The following is a 20,625-nucleotide window of genomic DNA, read 5'->3' as shown; positions in this document are numbered from 1 at the left end:
GATGCCCTAACTCACATTTTCCTTCTAATCAAGTGACAGGACTTCATGGACATGGCACACAGTTACTTATAACTGACAAAGTCAGTGAATTTATCAGCATCGTACGGCTTTGGCACTCCGTGTACCCCAACCAGCTGTTTGGAAACGTACTTGATATTTAGTACAGAGCCACTGCAACTTCTTCAACGTTATTAGGGGAACTAACTAAAGCAAGCACTGCAAGCTTATCTTCCATTTCAACTCTAGAGATACCCTATGCATCTGATTAGAGCACAGATTAGAACAGGTAGCCTACATGGAAGATGCAAATAATAATTTATAACAAAGTGAGTTCATTATTAATACTTGCAAAATCAGGTTTAGCTGATACCAATCGACCTGTCAGAAATACACATATAATATGAACACATAAGAGAAGAAAGCATGCTACAGCAATGTCAAATTTTCATGGGAGCTCAGGGGAGAGCTTTTAGAATGAAGATACATATGCACCCCATGTTTAAAACTTCATGGAATCTACATGCATGCATACATAAATGGTCCTTTGAGCATATATTCCTGGTAAGCTTGAAGAAAAAGAGGTGTGCCATTTTCCAAGCAAATTTTCCAGGGTAAGGCTGGACATGTTTTTGCCCTGGAAATGACAGTACTAATAACGTTCTCTAATATTACTACGAGCATCACATCAGTTTTTTGATAATCTCCAAAGCACACACGTTGCAAAATAGCTGTCTGCAGAAACTCAAGCCAGGAATGACTGTGTGGTTAATAGAAAACTTGTGTGTCTCAGTGAACCTTTAGCGAGAACCTAAATATGAGGAATCTAACAATACGTCTCAAAGAGTTTAATCGATACTTTTTTTTTTTTAGCACAAATATTACTTTGCCTTACTACATGATATTATTAGCTTCCAACTGTGGGTAATTTTTATGCCCTAGGCATTCAGCTTTAAGCAGTTCTTTCTGTGAATGGCTCAGCTTGACCAATTCTAAAAGAGGGGAAATGTGTATATGCAGGCCCAATTTAGCATGCAATTAATTTCTTTTTCACTAGTAGTTCTTAATTTTCCTCTAACATACATATTAGCAAGGTCGGGGGCGGGGGGGGACGGACGGACGACCAGACTTCAGAAACTGCACCCCCTTTTTTTTTTTTTTTTTTAAAATTACCGACCCATGGCACAAAGCTAGTCATACCCTCATCCATAAGCCCCTTCTCATCCACAGTCCTGCCAAGCTTCACGAGAACTTTCATGTACACAAACATTCTTAGGAGATAAAGTTGCAGGTAGTTTTCTTCACTACTGGATATATTCACACTCTCCCACCCTCATCGCCCCCTGCCATTTATGTCTCAGTCCATACTTTATGCCCCTGTGTGTCATGTCCAGTGACAGTCACCTGGCTGCAGTCAGTGAGTGCACGGACACCTTCCCATAGGCTTTCCAGAAACACGGGAGGAAGAGGAGCACAGGACTGATAACCTCCCATCGCTCAGCACCAGCCAGGCAAAACCTATGCTGGGCTGAGTGTCCTGACCATCATGGCCCACTGCACTCATACATCATTTACCAGCATATAAACTGATTCCAGTTAACAGCAGTTCTGACATTTTTCATCTACCACCTTACTGTCTGAGAAGCTCAACCTGATAAAAATTTTCCCAAGTTGTTTTTCAGAAAATGGAAGTATTTATTGCCAACATGAATAAAAATGGCCAAATGCATAGGTTGTTTTGTTAAATAGCTTTGACTGATAAAGCTTGACATGTCTTAGCATGTTCGTTTACTTCAGTTTAGGGTACTCACTTGATTCTTCTCTGTCATACCCAGAAAGCTGTTTTAAAGCATAAGATTTCTAGTGTGCTCTGAACCTCACACAAAATTGATTTCAGCACATACAGTACTACTGGTGTCTGGTGCTGATGAATTACCCTGCTAGCGAAACACAATTTCTACTAAATCAACAAATAGTTTGCTATAAAGGCCATAAGATTCACTCAGTTCCTACAACAAAAGCTCCCATTTCCTCTTCATTAATCCTTGTAAGTGAGATTCAATAGATAAGAGAAAATTCCTGCTAGCTAGTCTCATGGTGTCCTTAACCATTTTGAAGAAAAGTTAAAAAAAAACAACCACCAAACCACCAGAAGTTAGTTTAAGCTGCAAGCGACCCAGAAGAGTCTGAGGCCGCCATTCAAAACTCTTGTCTCTTATGATTATGGAAAATTATGCATTCACCTACTAATCTCTCAACAGAGATTACTGAAAAGTAATCTTTCAAGCACTGAGTGCACAGCAGATAAAGTCCCCCAAAATCTCCTCCAGAACAAAAGAGAAGTATCCAATTTGAAGATAACACTGACTTTTAACTGAATTTTGAATAATTCTTATATTCTATATTATTTTCTCATATTTTAAAACCTACAATAGCCCAATTTTTAAACATTATTATTCTGCTTTCATTAAAAAAAAAAAAAAAATGGCAAAACACGTGAAGTTGAGAAGCCAATAGACAAGAAAAATAAAACTATTAAGATTCAGGTTGGGGAAACTCTTTTTAATGCAGCCATTTTGCTTTGGAGTGAAATGCAGCAGGGAAAACCATTCCTGTGGCATTTCAGACAACAAGGAGAAGCAGTTCTGTATTCTTTCACCGTCACTGCTAAGAAAATATTCCTTCCCCTGAAAGAACACAGGAAATATTATTGCAAATCTTAATTTATGGCTGTAATATAAAGCACAGAGAGACACTACACAGAACTTCTCAAAATAAAGTTGCAGACAGCCACAGTTTGGGATATTCTGCCAACTTACTCCTCCATCAATAAGCTTAAATTCTTTATCCAGTGTCATATTATACAAGCCCAAATTTGGTGTAGTACCAGGATGCCTAACTAGCATATTCTGTATGAGTTTTATTCAGCTTCTCTCCACCTCCACACTCATCCCCTGCCACCAGCACATCGGAATTACTTGCCCAAAATGGAACAAGTCAGGTGTAGTGCAAGGGTGAGCACAACACGCACGTGTGCATTGCATCAGGCCGGGCAAGTGCCCTGGGGCTTCAGCCTCCATACCTCAGCGCACACGGGAGTTGGAAATCCCATTTCCATAGACTGGAGCCCAGCTCAATTTATCCTAAAATCCCTACCCTCGCTGCAGTTGTAGAGAATGTACCTACTGACAGGGCAAGCCAAATTCAGCCGCTGGTTTTTACTCAGCTTAGACAATACCATCTCACCATCAAAAGAATCTCAGATCCCTATTAAGAGTATTCTCCCATTTGATGTATTTTCGCTCATTATAGGTGGCTTCATTCTCAAAAGAACATCACTCTGGACAGAGTTTATTTAGACTATGTCATCCAGAACCTTGCATCCATTTGCTTAGGAGCTTTCTGTTATTTTTAGTGACATACATAGCAGGATCAAGTCATCTGGAAAACTACTTTCTCCTTTCAGTTTTTGATAATCTGCTCAGTGAAACATTTCTTCCTCTAAATCCACGTACTGTCGTACTCAAATTGTTAAGAATCGGCACGTAAGTCAATATGAATACAGTAGTACAAACAGTATTAGAAACATATTCTATTATCTGTGAAAAAGTCAGAAGTTGCGGACTGGGGTTAAACCACGACAGATGTACACAGAATGCTGATTAGTAGAAACCAGTGAACTTCATGTTTGCATTTGTAAATGCTGGATCGATAAAGTAACCTTCTGAATAGTAACAAAGACCCATCTATGTCACGTGAAACATCAAATTCTGGCATATCAAAAAATAAGGACCCAAGCCCAAAGAACAACAACAACAAAAAAAACCCCAACCCTACATTGACTTCTGTGTCCAATCAGTGGCTCTACCATGCAGAAAAAAAATCAAAGCGCCACTCTGACTACACTGCATCGTCCCTGCTTTCTTACGCACCAGAACCAGGAAAATTCAGATCATCTACCACCTGCTACAGAGATACCGCATTAACTTTCAGAGCCAACGTCATGTGGTGCTTCCTACGTCACTCTCGGGTTTTTTCTATGAAGAATGAAGGTTATATAGGTTTACTGAGTGCCAGTTTTATAAAATAAAGAATGCAGTCACTCAGGTCAGGCAACTGGACCTGATTCTAGTTTGAGCCACACTCACGAGTCATTCAAACAGCAAGGCCACAAACAGCCTTCCTCCACGAAAAGCCATCAGGAATCTCCAGCACTGTTCATTCCCCCTCTCAACTCATAGTTATGTAGATAAGATCAACAAGCAGACACACATGCTGTAAGCAGCGTTGCTAGACCTAGGCTACCACAGGACACAAAACAATTCTAGTTTCTTAATTAACAAAGGGGCCTTGAAGCAAGGGCATATAGTCCCACCAAGTCCCTGAATACTATTAAGCCTCTGGTCCCGCAGAGCAGGTCACAGAGCCTCCGAAGAGCAGAGACACATAAACTCTTTCCCATACTGTATTAGGCTGAAGCCATTTCTTCACAGAAGCTTTTGTCGTGGCTAATTATAATTTCTATTACAGTTGCAGAGATTCATTATCACTAAAGAAAAAGGACAGCTGCTAAACAAAATAGCACGTATATTGCCTGCTCCAGAGAAATCATAATCTAAATTCTTCAGACTTAAGGTCAATAGTACTTCCCTACCTACCACCCCCATTTGCTATCAGCCTTTATGTCATTTCTCTTTGATCCCCTCTGTTGCTGCTGTTTCTTCAGCTGCTGTTAAATGCCTGCGGATTTTTTCCCAGTTAGAGGAGTAATTACTAAATCATCACGAAAGCTGCTCCCAAACGAGTATCTTCAAGGGCCATGTTCCATTATGCATTAATAGTCCTTGGCCCCACTCACATTTGAACACATTCTGCTTCTCGTCTCTTACATGAGCAAAATTTCACACAATCCTTAAGAGGAAACAGCTTTCATACCGTTTGATGCAAGTCAGTCTCAACAAGATACTACAGTGGCAAAACTCATTTCTCACTCTAAACAGCATGAAGACAGCTCCCATGATTACCAGGGTGCCCAAAACTGCCAGGAAGAGAGCGCGGGGCTGACGCGGAGCCTGCTGAGGTACCTGCACAGCTCTGCGCCGCTGACAGACGTCCCCACAGCCACGCAGGAGCTTTACACAAAAGACGTCCTGCTTATGTTAATAGGAGCTGCTCATGCATTAGGCAGGAAAAAAAGTCCAAGTGTCCCTCTAAGACTTGTGTCTAAAGACCAGAAATTTCCACAGAAATGAGTTACTTCTACTAATCAACTTCAAAAGCCTATTTGAATCTATTAGTTTTAACTTTCCAATCTGAAATGTGTTTATTGCTCTCAGTTAATCATAGGTTAGGATGGGCTTTCTTCCGAAATATCGATGGACTAAAAGGCTATTCACTGCGCCCAATTAAATGAACATTAAAGAGAAATGCCTCCCTCTTATCACTGAATTATTTCACGGAAGCCATATGATTTGTGTTATACCGAAGGACAGGCAAGACGATCACAAGGATCATCTAGGCTTAGAATTAATTCATTAAAAGAAACAGGTGCACATCAAAGACTGACACGCACAGTTGGACTGGTAGAGAATACATAGGACTTCAGCTGAGTGACAGAAACTGATGACATTAATGGAGAAGGAATTAATGGAGTAAATGCAACATCCAAGCAAGAAGGGGAAGATGGTAGGAGTAGGCAAGCAGTAAATAGCACTGTACCCCATAAGATCATTAGAGGCGTCCAGTTCACAAGCACGTTGCAGTCTTAGACCAAAGGTCCTTCTACAGCCACTTCTCTACACAGACGGGCCCTTACATCCTTAGGGCTCCACAGAAATTTATGAAATAGGATACATTTAAATATTGGAGCACCCTGAACTACAGATATCCCTCATCACTAGCCTCTAATCAACACCTCTGCCAACCAAGCTCTTCTAGGTGAAATTCCTTCTAGCTCCCCCACTAAGAGGGGAGTTGTGCCTCACACCACTAACTGAAACAGTGGCTGAACTAAACTGTTACGCACTTTCCCTGGCTGCCGGCACAGAGCCGCTCTCGCCAGCCTGGCTCTGCACTTCCCTGTGAGCAGCAGCACCGAGCATCGTCAGGAGCTGCAGTTAAATTTGGAAAAGGGAGAAAGCTATGGGACAGAAAAGAAAGCTAAAAAAAAAACCAAACCAAAAAACAATCCAAAAAACAATCCAGCTCAATTTCATTCTTAATGGAACATGCACTGCTAAAGCAGCCTCTGTTTCAGTGTATTCACATCAGATAGGAAAGCTGTTGAAATGGCAATTTTTTGGGATACAGAATTTCAGGCTCACAATCATGACATTTGAGTTCCTTTCAAAAATTAGGATTGTGCATATCCCTTAGAGGAAATAATACAAAGAGAGATCAGATTTCATTTACAGGATATATTTTAATTTACTCCTATGATGATTTAGATGAGGCAAAAGTATCTTAAAATACTTCTGAAACTCCATTTGCCAACCTCGCAGAGTTCAAACCACTTTCCTTTAATAAACTGGTTATTGCTCTTCTTTAAATGTCATTATATTTAACATTTCTGCTTTGTTTCCTGTAGCATTAATCTCGGTTATTGACAGTCAGCAGCCATAATCAAGATGAAAGGAATTTTCTTGCCATGATTTAATGCGTTTCACATCCTGATAATTCTTTCTTCATTCCTGCTGTTTTAAACAAAACTAGCTAGAAGCACCATTTCTGCCTTTTACTTATAACTGCTGGCTGATAAGACAGAAATACATCCCGGGGTAGTTTATTATGTTATCTGTCCCCAGTTATTTTTAAGACTATTAATGATTGTTCACCAGAGCTATATAAGTACAAAAGTTCTTTGATATTCCTAAACAACAACAATCTCCCCAATTTCTAAAAGCCCACTGAATAGACATGACTCTGCAATGTGCTGTAAAATTGCTTACAGAGAAATCCTTAATAGAAGGCTGCGAAAGAACCACTGATTTCTATTTTATCTTACTTGCATTTGGCTATACTAATTCTTGTTTGTTTAAAGGAGGCATTTTTAAACGATGGCTGCAACCCCTAAAGCACTGTTTAATGAATCCTAACTTTAACACATTCAAAGGCACGCAAGTAAAGAATTTGCCACTGTAGGCTGTTTGAGCCTCCAGTTTCCTTCCTTTGTTCATCATCTCGGATCACGGTAAATCAGTGGACAAAGAGCAGCATTTTACGAAGTATCTTAAAACACAGCTACATTTTCATATTTATAGTGCACAACCTTCCCATCACTCCCCCCTTCATGATTCAGCAGCAGCGCAGATTATACTGAAGAGGAGGAACCAGACCTCATTTTTCCCTACAAGTTCCACAGCCTCTGATCTTCCATACCCTTTGCTCACCTCCTCAACAGTCCCTCTGCTTCGACCTGATTTTAAGCAAGTTCCCAGAGTTATCAGTATAAATGGATGGTCTGAGATGCAGGTTATATACAGGAAAGTATGACAGTTCTTTGTATTATTGTATGCCGCAGCATGCAGCCTACTGTTCAAGTAACTTGTTTGGATAGAGGAGATGGTGTAGCAGCAACCAGCAGAGGCTAGCTCATACCGCAGAGAAGTTGTGCACCAGACAGCATTGCACCAAGCAAAAACAGAGAAACCAGTTCCTACCTCGAACAGTATATTTTTGTAACACAAGAGGTGGATACAAACAGATGGAGAAGGAGGAGGGAATGAGAAGACACTCCGATCAGATCATCAGCACCCAAAGTGCTGTCAAGACTTTGGGAGGCAACCTGCCAAAGACAATCTTTAATGAGATTTTTAAGGGGGTGGATGCTCATTAATTTTATGACAAAACATGTAAACATTAAGGGCTTACAAATCCAGTTCAGTGCAGTGAAGAAAACGCCATTCTCCTGACTAAGAGGAACAGGATTGCCTCTCTGATGTGGGCACCAAGCAATGGCTGCTGTCTTAACAGCATGGAGGGTTATCACAACTGTGCAATCTGCAAACCCAATCCCCAGATGCATGTGCTGGCCTTCTCCAAAGGATTCTGGACAACCCTGATACCTCCTCACCCTCACGTACAAACTCCTCTGGAAGGAAAACAAATACACAGGCGAGAAGGGAATTGCAGAGCTACCCTGGTGTCGCGAGTGTGTCATAGACAGCTCCCCGATCCCTGTCTTTTTATTCCTGCTGCTGTTCCACAGGCCAGATCAAACAGCTCCAGGGAGGATACTGTTCTTTGTCACGTGATTTTGGGTGTCAGATTTTCCAGATATATCACTGCCTTGGGCACCACGTCCCCGTTTCAAAACTGATGCTTACAAACTTGATTCCCTTCAAAGACTGTAGAAGTTATAAGTGCCTAGATCTCTTTTAGAGAGAGAGATGTGGAGTTTATTTATTTTCTTTTTAAGGAAAGGTTTCCACTAGGCTTTCAGAAGATCAGGACTTTCTAGAATCTGAGGTCCTTCAAAAATATAATCTGTTGATTTACAATATGAACAAATGTTAAGATTTTTTTTCAACTGCAATTTTCAAATACAATTAAGAGAACTCTTATTATAAATCTAAAGCAGTAGCTAATTGTTTTTTTGTCTGTCCAACACAAGGTCATCACTACACACAAAGAAGCAAGATAGATTTGGGGCACTGTTTGCTTAAGGGCTAATTCTCATTCCAAATAATGATTAACAGGAGATCAAAAAAGGGTGATGTTGAATAGAGTAAAGCAATTAAATGATAAAATACAAATGGAAAATTAAAAGCATTTGTAGCTAAATGAACATATACCAAGCGACCCATGGTTTCAGAGGATTAGACTCTCATGGTAATAATTACATATTAATGTAATCAGTAACAGCATATATTCATTATTCAGTTGAAATGCAATAGCAGCACACACAATTCTGCATCACAATGGACATTCAGTTTAGCTAAATTGAACCACACCGAAACTTGGTACCAATGTATGCCCGTTCGGAAGACTGTTTTGCTGCCTTTACTAGCTCGAAAGCATTTTTTGAGCACAAATGGGGTCAAGCATGGTTTGACCTGAGGATTCTGCAACTTGGAAAAAAGATATTTGTTAGACTTAGACACAGATATTCTTTTGTCATGCAAATTAATTCCTTTTCAAGCATACAGGACACACTCAAGTTTACACAGTACAGCTCAGAGTAAGCAGCTCAGTCTTAGGTTCTTAAGGCCTTCATTTTAAGATAACAGAAGTGCCCTGGGATTTGCTTTGGAAGCCTCTTCCACAGCAATACTAATCAGAACGTACTGCAATTGTGAAACCAAGGATTAACATGGTGTACTCTGTGGCTGACACTTTCAATTCTATATGGCCACAAACAGAGGGCTGTTTTCTTCCTTAAAGTAAAGATATACTGCATCCTTACCATGCTATTCATTCATCCTCTTGACAAGTATGCTCTAGTAAGAAGTGCTGCAGTCAGCTCAGCTGTATATATTTCACCGGCAACTCCTTCAGGGAAACACACAGACACACAGCTCCGGGCTTCACTGGACCTCACAACCTAAATAAATAAATAAATAAGTTTGCATGTTAGATGTTTAAGGAAAATAAAAGTGCTCCAGAAAGCGGTACAAGTGGTTCATTAGAAAAACTCACTCTTCCCGTGTCAGAAAAGAACAGGGGACATCTTTGCACTTATCTTTGGGAGAAGATCAAACTACACTGCCATGACTATGTGAGATTGCCAATGAACACCAAAAATACTCCAATTCTACCCAGACAGAAGTCTGTGTTGAATATGGCACTACTATATCCTGGTTAGAGCAGGAACTAGAAACAATGGTCCATACTTGGGATGAAATTTGAAATGCTTCAACATCAGAGACAAAATTGGATAGTTCACAAATGCCTCTCAGTGCCTGATGCTCCCACTTCCTACTGATAGACGCTTCATGATACAATTCCCTATCTGGGTGCCTTGTGGTGCATGGCAAAGAATCAAATACCACAGAGAACCCAGCCTATGAGAGAATGAGAGCGTTAGGTAGGTGCAAACTACAGCTCTTCTGAGCAGAGCTTCTGAACCCACACGCTGCCATCTTATTTTTTTTAATATATAATTCCTGTTCCTGTATGAAAAAAAGATGTTGTTAACCTAAAAGTCAAAGCTTTCTACCAAAATGTTACTTTCTTATAAATTTTTCAGTCACCTCTAGGGCAGGAGAAGAGACTAAGAGCTTGCTCACACTTATTTGCAATGTTGTGCCCTTCAGCCTGTGGTTGTTGCCTTCTCAGTGAAGGCAAAGTGTTTAATTAGACTGTACTGCAGCTAAGCAGAAGAGTCCACAAAGCCACTAAATACTTCTCATCTGAGTGGAAGTAACATCCAAATACCGACAGAATCACAAACTGAATTTGTGAGCAAACACTGAGAAGCTACAGATAGCTCAAGGTACAACAGAGTAAGCAACTCAAAGCCAAATTGGACCAAAACCCCTTCTCATTCATTCTAGTAGAAAACAGAAAAAATATGTAGTAAAAGAAGGTAGAAACAGAAGCAGGAACTCACTGCCACTATCTGCTGTCAACAGCAGAAGGAGGCTGAAGTGGGAGCATAGCAATGAACACTAGAGGCAGAAGAAATGGCAGCAGGGAAAAGGAGGCAGCAACTTCACTAGCAGACAACTGCTGCACGAGAAAGGTTGTCTTATTCAAACCCCAAATACTTCCCATACTTTTCAGGCAAGAGCACCATCAAATGTAAAACAAAAAATTGCATCATTTTCATTCTTCTTATGTTCTATGACATCCTGCCCTGTTCCTGGCACTCATTTGCATATGCCTCATCAGAGCAGACTGGGGCATGACGCTCTGATGCATCATTATAAAGGACAAAGTCTACAGAGCACAAAAATGTCACCAGCACAAGACATCTCCCCTCCTCTCTCTTCTTGATCAAATGACAGCAGAACTGGAGTTTTGTTTGTTCGTCAAATAGGGCCAAGAGAAGGAAAATTGTAGAGACAATCCATTACATCGGTAAAAGTCACTTTAAAACAACATAATATAACACAGGAAGTGTTACAAAGCAGTGCAGTTTTGGGGAAAGATTGGGGAGTGTGGTAGGGGAATGTAAGACAGATGCATAAGTGCCAGCAATGCAGGTAAGTTACCTGTGGTGCCATTTCCTGACACAGAATCTCATATCTACACCTACGGGTTGAACAACACGTGTCATCCCACGCCTTAGCTTGCCCCTTCTCTTCCCCTCACTCCCTCCTCCCCAGCCCTGCTGAGAGAGGTGCAGACTCCTGACTTCTGCGGCTGCTCATGGTGCTTACTGATCCCACAGCAACTTCTATTTTCTAACCCTTCTTTACTCTTTCCTTGCAGTTCCTTCCACATGTTTTTGGCCTTTTCTAGTCTCTCCTCTTAGAACACAAGCATGATTCAGTCATTCCCATTTTAAAGCACCTGACCTTCAACTACACTTTGGTCTTCCATTTCGACTCTTCTCTAATATACTTCTTGCTTACTATTTCTATCCCTCACTTGGCATTTCTCTGAATTTGTTCTAACCAAGATGAATGACTTCATCTTACTCAAGTCTCAGAAACACCACTCTGTTCCCACTGCCCTATCCAATACTTCCATCATACGTGACCATGCTGATACTCTTGAAATGTCATCTTTTCTCAATCCCTCTTCTCCTCTCACTTTTTCGAGTAATTCTTTGACATTAGCTTGGGTGGATTTTCCCTCACAGATTCTGGCATGACTCCATAGACACGATGACTTTGGCCTTCATTTTTTCCTCCCATAGCACTTTCCCAGCTGCAAGCTCGCAGTTTGTCAGCAGAGAGAGAGGGGAGCTGAGTCAGAGATCCACTCCTCCGCTCTTCGGTTCAACAAAAGAAATTTATATGCATTCAGAAGTCTTTGCCCAACTTTGACTCTCTTGTCTGAACACTTGGCATAATTTTTTCAAATCAGCACAGGGTGATTATATTCAGAAATACAAACCAAGGCTCTCAACTATAGATAGATGGTATACTAGTAACTTTACAAGAATTACAGAAATACCAACAGAAACTTGTTGATGGAATAGGCAGTAGTGCGAATCAACACCTGAGTGACAACAAATTTTCAAAAAAGATTTTGAGTGCTGCTTCCTGCTATGAATAACAGCTAGTAGGAGGGTGCAAGGAAGGACTATTCCCAACTACTTAACATCTCAAGTCTAGTCTTAACAGTAGACAAAATGAGCCGGTGTCTCAATGTACCATTTGCTGTGCATCATAATATAAAATCATTCAACAAAATCTTCCCCACTTTACTGTCACTTCAATAAAAAGCACAACTTCAGAAAAAACAATCATCATAATTTTTGCAGAAAACAAGGCAAGTTTTAAGATTGTCAAACAAAACATGTCTTTCAGTGGTTTTATCTGAAAGAGCATAAAAGCATCATAACAGAGTTAAAAACTGTTCAGGCTACAAAACCTCCTACAATGAGTGTCTCATCCTCGCCTAGAACAGAAGTCATCAGTTCCGGGGGATGAAGCCACAAAATCACTGACATCTCATCCCTATCTAACAACTACGGAGTGATGGAAAAATAATTTAAGACACAGCTTCTCCGACTCCACAAAGTAGAAAAAGTTCTCTTCATTAGACTTAGATGAAAATACAGATATCCGTACTTTTGTTCAGCTCTCCTATATCAAAAACAAGATGAAAAAAATTTTGTGAAGCTATCAAGGTCTACAGTGACAGAAAAACCTTGTAATCCACTTACTGAGCTTATCAGAGCAAATAGATTAGTGAAACGGCATCACTAAATGTTCTTGGAAGCACCAAGAACAACTACAAAGTCTGGAAGCGTAGGGTAATATTCCAAAAAAAACAGGTTATAACTCTAAATTCATTCACAGCAATGTACTGGCCAGCTATTACTAGGAAAGTTGCTCTTCATAGGGCTTTCCAGAGTTCAGCATACAGGACAAAAATAACACCCATCTGCTTCTTTTATACAATGAAATGAAATGGTCATCCCAATTTCTCCAACAGACAGAATGCAAGCGGAGCACAACACTGCAAAACACGCACCTTCAAACCCTGATCCAAGGGCAGACACTCCTTTGCAATTTTGCCTGGGAACGCACTATGTACTTTGGGGATGACACACTGTCAGAACAAACTTCAACAGACTCACTGGCGCACCTCATGGAGTGCAAGCTCAGAGGGGCTGCACTTTAGCTACTCGAATGCTCATGACAAAGCAAGGGCAATGATAAATAAATAATTTGTTGATATTTTCTTTTCACTTGCTAGTGCTACAAATGGCAGTCACTCCAAACTTGGAAACATTCCTCACTGGGAATTACAAATTCAGACCAACTTCATCACTGACATAAGAGAACACTGCTTGGATTTTGGTCATCAAACGTAATGGATGCTTTCCCAAGAGTGTAACAAAGAATGAGATCAAGGTCCCATTTACAAAAGCTGACAACACTTTTCCAGATAGCTGCTCAGTGAAGGAAAAAGAAAGAAGGACTGATCTTTGCTGCTCCTTTGTGAGGAGCCTCATACTCATTCAACAAAGTGCAGGTCGGGGCTATGTGCTGAGAAAAACACAAAATTTAGCCAGAGACTGAATACAACTGAGTTTGCAACACTTTTCCTACCTTGATGAACTTCAGAGTAGAACCAAGCTTTTGGCCCACTTCCCACCTAACAAAGTAAGTTTGTCTTTCTGATTAACAGCACATCTTCATTTTCCTCCAAGATCTAACCAAAATACTACATGTTTTCTTGACAATTTTAATATTATGAAAAATAAAAAGAACTTTGGCTCGGGTCCAACAATACTCCAGATATGAAATAAGCCAGGAACTTACATGAGACAACTTAAAAACCAAACTACTGATTTAGTTCAGCAACACAACAAAATGGCTTGGTATCCTTTACGACACATGAAATTGTTACTCAGATTATATGAAGCGCTAAAGATATTTATAACAATGACTGATTCATTCCATTTCTCTTAGATTCAATGCCAAAGAACACAGGAGGCTTGAAAGTGATGCTACCATCAAGATTTTAGGCTGCTTTAGGAATTTGTTTTGCTAGAGACTTAAGAGCTATGTAAGCCTACACATTCAATAGAAACTCCCACAAGGAAAGCCTGCATGCAGACTCTGAACATCATATTTAATAAAGCCTGAATAAAGTCTGGAGCTGTCACCCAGACTCCCATGCTCTCCTGAGCTGAACTGCATCCATTACTTCATGAGTATTGTAGCCACCACCTAAGAATTCATATACAGAAGCTGCCTAAGGAATTTGTGTCAAACATCCCTTCTTTCTTTTTCCAACACTAGGACTCCAAGAGAGAGGACCTCTTCAGTGAAAGGACTTAAGCCATATCTGTGACACTTTTGCTGAGAGCTCACTCCTGTTCCCACTTTGAGCATAAGGCATTTTTAGCAGTCTTCATGGAAGCTGAGCTAGATTCAGTCCACTCCTATTTTCCTCTCCCCCTTGGTCTGCTGGCAGCTTGCTTTAACCTCTCAGAAGCCCCCGGCACACGCTGCAGGTGCAGGGGCAATGTTGCTTCTACGAGTACAGGTCTCTAAACACAACACTCCAATGACTGTGCTGTAAAAAGCTGTAAGGAAGATGTCTCCTCTTGGACTCCTTAAATTTCTCGCTGCTGGGCTGCATGCACCACTAAGACAAGAAACACGGACGTCTGACATTCCTTAAGATAGCCATGAGCCTACTCCAGGGTGTAATTGTCAGTTCTCTGCCTTGCAAATATTCCAGAGACAAAATTCATCCAGGAACAGACCAAATAAAACATCTCCACAAGATAGAAATGCATTCTGATGAATGAATGAGTAAAAAAAAAAAAAAAACAAACAAAACCTTGTGCAATAAAAAACTGGTGCAAAAAACCTTGACAGCAATACTGCAGTACTGTTGCTTACCCACACAGGTGCTAGTCCCCAAAAAGAGCATCTTAGGAAGGTTAAATGAAAGGTTTCTCCATCTATGCCACAATTCCCATCTTATCAGGAGCTCTGGAAACCTGTCTAGTCATTAACGGATCAGACTGCCATGTGCCAGATTGGCATCTCACATTTTAGAATAGAATAGACTATTTCAGTTGGAAGGGACCTACAACGATCACCTAGTCCCACTGCCTCACCAATTCAGGGCTCACCAAAAGTTAAAGCATAGTATTAAGGGCATTGTCCAAATGCCTCTTAAACACTGACAGGCTTGGGGAATCAACCACCTCTCTGGGAAGCCTGTTCCAGTGTTTGACTACCCTCTCAGTAAAGAAATGCTTCCTAATTTTGACTGAAGTGTACAAACTTGGTACTGCCACGGAGACTTAAATGTTCTGATCTGCTTACACATCTACTAGCTTTAAAATGTATTTTCAAAGACGCACCTCAAAAAAAAAAAAAAAACACACCTCAAAATCCAAGAGATCTAAACAGATCATAGAAAATTAAAAAAAAAAAAAAAAAGAACAGAGAAATGCCATGAGGCATTCATAAGGACACAGATGTGTCCTTAGCGGCTTGTACAGAACTTCCTAATAGCAAGAGAAAGGCAAGTCAGAAAGGTAGCAATGCTTCAGCACATGAAGAACTGAAACATGCCTCTCCCTCTCTGTACATAAACACAGACGCATTACACAAAGACGAAGGACTATTTAAACACCAAAGTTGGCTCAGATGCACAATGTTCTGAAAGTGATCTGAGCCCTCTAGTGATGGAGAAAATTAGTGAACTGGTCACTCTGCTACTTTGAGTATGAAAATGTTTCTCATTACACTCAAAGACGAAGTGATGATAACACTTTGCTGACTCCTTAAGCATGTTACATCCTTGCATTTTTCCATATACTGAAACCTAAACTAACAATACAGCTGAGCCATACATGAATAATGTAGAATGTATTAAATATTTTTTCCCTATTTTATTTGGATCTTAGACATGGTTTCCTTTCTGGGAAGTGTTTTGACCCCATTACTACACTAATTATTTAAATCCACTAATTGTTTATGAATCTCTAGCTCTTTTCCAATGGTATTCCGTGTCTTCTCACATGACTGAACTAAAGTTTTATGAAAGGAACAAACTAACTCAATATGGGAGCTGGCCACACAGCCTTAAAAACACTGTTAACACACAGATTAACAGATAGATATTTTCTTCTCACCCTGTTTTCCAGCTCATATTATTGACCGCAGTCAAAATGAAGTAGATCAGTTGCCTTTTAAATGTTTTTGAGCAAAACAACCCTCCCCCCACAAGCTTCTACCACTCTGCAACATCATACATCATCTCAGATAATATCAACATATGGTAAATTCTGGTTTGTAGGAAAGACTGTTGTTTTAAGCTGGCCCAGCCAGCACCCACAGGCACAAGGGAACCTTGGGAGCCCAGAGGGGCACAGCCAGACCCCCAGCCTGCCCACCACCGAGCCAGAGTGAGCCATGCCTGCCGCACAGAGACACCTATGCAGCGTCCCACATCCCAGTTACCTTTGCCAAGCTACAGAAGGGTGCTCCAAGATGATTTTCTAATGCTTGCTAAGTGGTCTAATTTCTTACGGTAACCACCACACTGAGCTTCTGAGAACCACATTTAATCATTCATGAAAAAGTTAAGGGCATGATTTTTCCAAAGGTAGAAGAATCCATTGTATTTTAATGCAGAGTCCAGCTCATGAATACTTCCTTTAGAAAACCTGCTCCCTGAAAACAAGCTTTCAGCTATTGCACACTGGTGAAAGACCCCTGCTCCGTGCCAGAGGACGAGGGTGCTTTGGTCCACACTCAGGGCCCCCTAAGTACCTCCAAGGTTAGTATTAGCTCAAGGTTTTTCAGCAACTCAGTTTTGGAGTTAAGCACCTACTGCCGAAGTCTCACTTAAGCATTCCTTTTAATCCATCCCAAAGTGATTAGCAGCACGCTTTTAAATAGAAGTCAGCAGACTCCAGCTGCAGAGACTTCTGAATATTCCCATGTGAAACCTCAAAAAGAGCCAAGATATAAATATTTGAGATAAGGGGGGGGGGGGGGGGGGGAACAACCCACAAAACCAAAAAACCCCCAACTTTTGGTCCAGCAAACATTGCTAGCAACAACTCAATTAATACAGGAGTAACAATTAAGATTAAATTTAGATAGACAGATATATAGCTTCTGGTAATATTTTTAGTTAACTCACAGAATACAAAGAAACTAAGTGTGCCCCAGAAATTCTTAAGAATACAAGGATACTGACCCTTCGAATTACTTTGCATTATTTGAAAACTAATCTATATAAAAGAGGCCTTGGTTAGATACTGGAAAATGTGTCGTTTTGCATTCCTTTTAGAGCACCCTAGAGGACAACTTCATGTGTGTAAACAAACACTTACTCCTGGCTAGTCCTTGGTGATACTAATAGGAGCCCCCATTAACCACCTGGAAAAAGAGACCGATTACCTGTTTAGACTAGACCTCATTAATTAGCAGCACTGCTAATATAAACAGTTAAATGCTAAGAACTAAAAACAAAACAAAAAAGCAAACAAAAAAGGAGGAAGGTGGCCAGCACGCGAGGTGGACTGTAAGCTGTGCCTGTTACCACAAAAAAGTACTGCAACAAAATAGGATGTTAAATTAGTTTCAAGAGACTGCAGTGGTGCATGAAATTATTTCTTATGGTGTGCTGCATAGATCCATCCCCTGTGGGAATGCAAACCTCAAACAGAGATAGCCACAGAAAAAGCGACTGTTCACAGCGGTTGTTCAAATCAAGATGCCTGAAGACACAGGACATGTGAATTTCACTAACTGCGTTATTTCTGAAACACCAGTTTAAAATATCAGTAGTGGTGGCTTTAAGTTTAGATCAGCTTCCATGAATAATTGTCCGGATTTCTTTCCTGCAGCACACACTGCATGGCTAGATTTCCAATATACATTAGAACTTTAAATCATTTTCCATATTGCTACTGCACTGATGGGTCAGGCAAAAATGTATTTTTTCCACAGCCATAAAGTAGTAGCAAAATGAAAGCCTATCAAGAAGAGGAGAACATACTAAAACCACCTCCAAGCAAGCATTATGAATGGTTTTTTTTTTTACATTGTCTTATTGAAGGAAAAACCTGCCTATTTGCCTTTTTCCTGATGCAAGCTGCTCTTACTGCGTAGGCAATGTACTTTAGGGAGAAGTGAGCAGCTGCTTACAGGAACATTCACTGCTGAGATCCGTACAACGACCTCCACCAGTACCTCCCCGCAACAGCCCAACCACAATTTGCAACACCAGGGAAAGCTGCGAGTCCAAGGGGTGACGGCAGTGAGAGGCGGTGCAGAGTGATTCAAGCCAGAAAACATGGTGGTTCTGCTCCCATCTTTCCACAACCTGCAGCCTCACCCACACCAATATAAGGTCTCTTCTTCACAACTAGTGTTTCTTTTCCTTTCTCTCTACTGTTAGGACCGCAACAAGCTCTCAAACACAAAGCTGGCAAAGGAGAGGAAGGGTTTATAGTGTGGTAGCACCCCACCACCTTAAAAATAACAGAGATCAGCTGTGAATACGGGAGTAGACCTGTGCTGATATCTTTGATAGCACTGGGCTATGCTTGAGTTTATGTTCATCTGGATGCCTGCATGCCAACTTCTGCTGCCTGGTACAAATACACCCTTGCCTCTACTGCTGGTCTGAACCCTTGCTGTGCCAACACTTCTCTACAATGTCTAGTATTGTGATTGCCAGGCAGTAATTGAGACCATTTTCCTTATTAAAGCCATTTTCAGCAATATCATGTACCGTCCTTTTTCACTGCCATTTCCAGATATGAACAAGACCTTCTTGGCACAGGTAAACATAACATCCCCAATAACCAGATATGAATAACTATTACTTCTAGGAAGAGTTGTCACATTTAACAAAAAATATGACTCTTCAAATGAAGCAGGAAGAGAGAGTCTAAGCTTTTCTCCTCACAGATTGGACTATCCTGGCAGATAACCCAAGATACCCTCCTTTTTTCTAATCTTCCAATTCAATGGAAGGTTAAAAGTGCCTGCAGGACAGTTGTTGATCAAATTTAAATCAAAGCAGGAAATGAGAGAGATGGAGAGGGAGGACATAGCACAGGCCCATCACACCGGGAGCTCATCAGACTTCAAATTCGTCCCTTGAGGCCTCGCATAAATTCTGGCCGCTTGTTAACTACATGTGGAGTAATGATCCCAGCTGTCCTGATGCCACTTCTCTGTGTAGAAATTGGATTTTCTCAGTGAAGCTAAGGCCACTTCAAGGGAGAAAATATCCAAATGGGATCTATACAGGTAGAGTAAGTTAGATTGAGGGCAGCCCTAAGGCCAAGCCTAAACAGCAGGTGCTTTGATGCCCCATGTTCTTGCATGGCCCTGTAAGAGTAGGGCACAGCAGTAGCCTAGAGGTTGGGGAGCTGTGGGGTTCGGTCCAGATGGCCCTTTGGGCAAGCAACTTGTTTTAATAGATTAGGAACCAAGCCAGCAGAGCTTCACCACCCACTCCCAGTCAGTCAGAAATTGTCCAACAGCAAATAGAGCCCAGGGAAAAAGAGGCCAGAAGTGAAACAAAACACAGGAAAAGCAGAAGGCTCCTTGCAGCACCACAGACACACGCGGAGTGCTCTGAAATGTAATTCCATAATGTTCCAAAACGTACATTCAGTCTGACGAAGACTAAGGATTTGGGCCATATAGCACTGCCTTCCCAAATCCACAAGAACTCAGAGCTAAAGGGTGAAATTCAGGATTAAATCCACCTGTTAACACAGATAAAGCTGATGACTCAAATCACAGGATTGTAAAGCAGTGAAATAAAGAGTCACCAGGTACGCTAATCTTTTACATCCTCTTATCTATTTAGAATGATGTATGCAAACACAACAATCTCTGGCATGGCTAGACCTTGGGAGGCCCTTCACCATTACATTTAATTTAAAAGTTTTATAATGCTAATTAATAAACTCATCCGCTTAATTACACTATATTATTATAACAGAGATAAACCTCTTGTTTGCAAAGGAAGGTCTAGGAAGATAGCAGTATTAAGTGACAAGCTTGAGAGATTAATTTCTAAAATATTCCTTAATGTCTGACAAACTTTTAGACATTAAGATTGGCTAGGCAGTAACTCAAATTGTGCTCAGCTTGGATATGTGCCAGGTAAAGGCTCCCTGTTATCCAACAGCCCATTTTCCAAATTTGAACTAGACGTGATTTGATTCTCCTTTCAGTGAACCACAGAAAACTTTTGCTGAGCATAGTTGATTAAATAAGGTTTTCTAAATAGCTTTGTATTCTGAATACTTTCCTCCTATGCAAGTGGCCAAAAACTTACAGAAAACTAAGAACATGCTACCCTGCCAGGGAAGTGGGAAAGAGTCAAGTTGTAATAGGGCCCAAATCTACTGGCATTTATACCTATTAGAAAACTTCCAATTCAATGGAAAGGTTTAGACTAATCAACCTCATATTCACGATGAACACAGATGAACACAAAGGATACTGCCACAAAATTATTTCTATTTTACTACTGCCCGCAGGAACTCAAAGCTGTTAGTGC

Source organism: Platalea leucorodia (assembly GCF_965183815.1).
Source record: "Platalea leucorodia genome assembly, chromosome: 10".
NCBI classification, from domain to species: Eukaryota; Metazoa; Chordata; class Aves; order Pelecaniformes; family Threskiornithidae; genus Platalea; species Platalea leucorodia.
This window is presented reverse-complemented; position numbering follows the sequence as displayed.